Genomic DNA, 3,349 nt, shown 5'->3' with positions numbered 1-3,349 from the left:
AGCGTGAGTGAGGAAATCTCGGGCCAGGTCTTCCGGGGGCCGGAGACTCGCCAGCCAGAGCGGGAGGGGGGGAGTCGGTGGCTTCCAGCTGCAGGTCCTAGTCCCCAGTCACCCTGGCTGTCCTCCGGGCCATGGTGCAGCCAAGGCTCCAGGCGGCACCTGGCGGGGATGCAGCCCGCACAGCACCTGCGAGCATCTGCAGCTGCCGCTGCCACTGCCGGCAGCAGCAACCACAGAGGGACCCAAGGACGCCGAGCCAGCAGCTGCTAAATTTTCCCCTGTAGAGTGCCAGAGAAGAAAACAGCCAAAGGAGAGAACGCGCCAAAAGCTCGGCTTAGTTCGTTTTCTTGGCTGTCAAAAGCTAATTTGTTTATGAAAATGCCCTGTGCGTGTAACCAGAACAACTGGAGGCGATGGATCCGACCCCTGCTCGTACTTATTTATGTAGTTTCCATTCTGATGTCTGTTCCCTTGTGTATTTGGGAACTTCAGAAACTGAAGGTTGGAATACACTAAAGCATGGTTTATTGCTTGTATATTTCTGCTTTGGCGATACCTGAGTCCCTATGGGGGATTCTGCAACATTTGGCTCACGACACACAACCCAAACTTCAAAAAACTATTATAAGGATTCTTTGGATGGTCCCAATATACAGTTTGGATAGTTGGTTGTCTTTGAAATACCCCAAAATTGCCATATATGTGGATACCTGGAGGGAGTGTTATGAAGCATACGTCATTTATAACTTTATGGTATTCCTTAACAACTACCTAACCATCCGATTCCCAAACGTGATGTCACACTGGAAGCTAAAGACCAGCAACAGCATCTCCCTCCACTATGCTGCTGTCCGCCGTGAACTATGGGAGAAATGCTGCTCCTTCGCTGCAAACTAGGAGTATTGCAGTACACTGTGGTCAGACCAATTGCCACTGTGACAGCATTGATATGTGAGATTGTTGGTGTCTATGATGAAGGGAACTTTAGTTTCTCCAACGCTTGGACTTACTTGGTTATAAGAAATAATTTGTCACAACTGTTTGCCATGTACTGCCTCCTGCTGTTTTACAAAGTGCTAAAGGAAGAACTCAGCCCTCTACAACCCGTTGGCAAATTTCTTTGTGTCAAACTGTAGTCTTTGTCTCATTCTGGCAAGCACTGCTTATAGCTATGTTGGTTAAGGTTGGCGTTATTTCAGCAAAGCGTACATGGGAATGGCAAATTGCAGACTCAGTGGCCACAGGCTTGCAGGGTTTCCTCATCGGCATGGAAGTGTTCTTTGCGGCGACAGTCCATCAACCTCCTCCTATAAACCCTAGGTACAGAAGGCAGAGGAAGGCTCATGCTTTGACTCTTTCCTCGCTCTGTGGGAAGTGTCGGATATCAGAGATGATATTTCTGAACAAGTAAGATGCGTTGGGAGAAAAATGAGAGATTATCCGAAAAAAAAAATGTTTTCCTGAAGACCCGGAGCACACTGAACACACAAGCCTGCTTTCCAGTTGTTACAAGATGCGGTTTCTGCAGGTTCAAAGTCGTCCCCCACCTGGGCCAGTATCAGGGCTTTGGACACACGCTCACTCCACAGAATGTGGCTGCTGTATCCAAGCTGTGTGAAGACGTCATGATTGATGTCCCAGAAGAGCAGCAGCCTTCTGATGCAGGCCAACAAGAAGACTCAGAAGACACACTTACTTCACAGGGTACACTTTCTACAGCCAAGCTGTGTGAAGATGCCACAGCTGACATCCAAGAAGAGCAGGAGCCCCCTGACACATCAACGGACTCTTAAAGTTGCCACAATCCTCTTTGTGTATAGGCTCAAGATCTGGACAGTTCAAAATGTTGGAAAATTTCAAAGACAGGCAAAAACCAGATATAACTTCTACATACAATAAACACACATATATAATACTAATACACACACATTAGTATATATATTTGTATATGTTTTATATATCACAAATAACATTTAAATTCCCTAGGCTTTGGCTTTCTTAAATTGTTATGGCATCATAAATTCAAACAGTAAGTAACAACTTCAGCAAAATACTCTTGTATTTCTCAAGAGGATGGACATCTGAAAAAAAAATCAGTGCTTCTTACCACTGCATGAATGTAATGCTCTGGACTGAAAATGAAAATGTACATATAAATTCAGATTAATTTAATTTAATCTTAGTCATGTGCCATTTAAGTTTATATAATTAAATTACATGTCTTTCAATAAATGCAATACCATTTCCTGAAAAAAAAACCATGTATGTCATTTATTCCTGCAATGTTTGCTTCTTTCTTAACCAAAGTCACTAAACTGTAGAAATATAAACCCTCTTATAAGAGAGAGCTAACACACAGAGTCTCAGGGCAGCATGGCGTGTCTCTGCAAGCTTTAAGATAAGAAGGAGGAATTTTAATTCACTCACCCTGCAGCAGTCCTCAGCTGTTTACCACCCTCACCAGGACTCAGGCACTACCTGTTCCCATGAACTGTTCACACAAAGCTCTGTGCAGTTTACTGGGAAACTTGGCAGTGTGACCTTAGGTTGCTCCACAGATGTGTCAAATAACAAGGGGAAGCTGTTCTGCCAGACTCTGTAGATGTGTCTATAAAATCCATGGACCTGGGCAGGACATGTTGGTGCTTTCTTAAATCCCAGCTCTCAGGAGGCAGAGGCAGGTGGATCTGTGTAGGTCCATGGTGAACTTGATCTACAAAGAGATTCAAAGCAGCCATGACTACACAGAGAGACCCTGTCATAGTAAAGCAATCAATCAATCAATCAATCAGTCAGTCAATCTATCAATCTATCAATCAATGCAGGCACCAATGTCCTTGAATCTGGGAATTTTACAAGTCTAAATGTCCTGAGGCAGAAATCACTATCCCATCCAGCACTGTGCCCAGCCTGTCCCCAGCTCTAGGAGTAAGAACCCATGACACAGTCCCCAAGGCCAACCTAAGAGAAATGCAGATCTACACACTGACAGGGGGAAACTTGGACCCTGTGCTGGGACCAAGCCACCCCCTCCTGCTCCCCATGTCTCCTGTGCCTGGCTCACCTCACTGACACCAAGATTGCCACCTGCAGTGACGATGGCACAGATGATAGGATGTGATCTTCTCTGGAAGCTCCCTATTGTAGCACATGATCTAATAGGTCTTAATAATAAAAACCTGGTGATAGATATTAGGGGATTAAAGCTGAAAGATTAGAGAAGCAAAAGCAGCCAGTCACTACCTCTTACCTCTGCCTCAGACCAAATGGGCGATCCTGTCTCCATGAATCCTCAGACTGAATGATCTCTCTACAAAACCTCACACTGCATCGTCACACTGCACCCTCA

At 45.1% G+C, this 3,349-nt stretch overlaps 1 pseudogene; it reads left to right on the top strand.

The window, feature by feature from the left end:
- Window positions 1-378: 378 nt before the first annotated feature.
- LOC100758437 lies at window positions 379-1,793 on the top strand (annotated as a pseudogene).
- The last annotated feature ends 1,556 nt before the right edge of the window (window positions 1,794-3,349 follow it).

The sequence above is a fragment of the Cricetulus griseus genome (genome assembly GCF_003668045.3).
Source record: "Cricetulus griseus strain 17A/GY chromosome 1 unlocalized genomic scaffold, alternate assembly CriGri-PICRH-1.0 chr1_0, whole genome shotgun sequence".
NCBI lineage: Eukaryota > Metazoa > Chordata > Mammalia > Rodentia > Cricetidae > Cricetulus > Cricetulus griseus.
The sequence above is the reverse complement of the archived record's forward strand: the minus strand, read 5'-3'. Positions and strand labels throughout refer to the sequence as shown.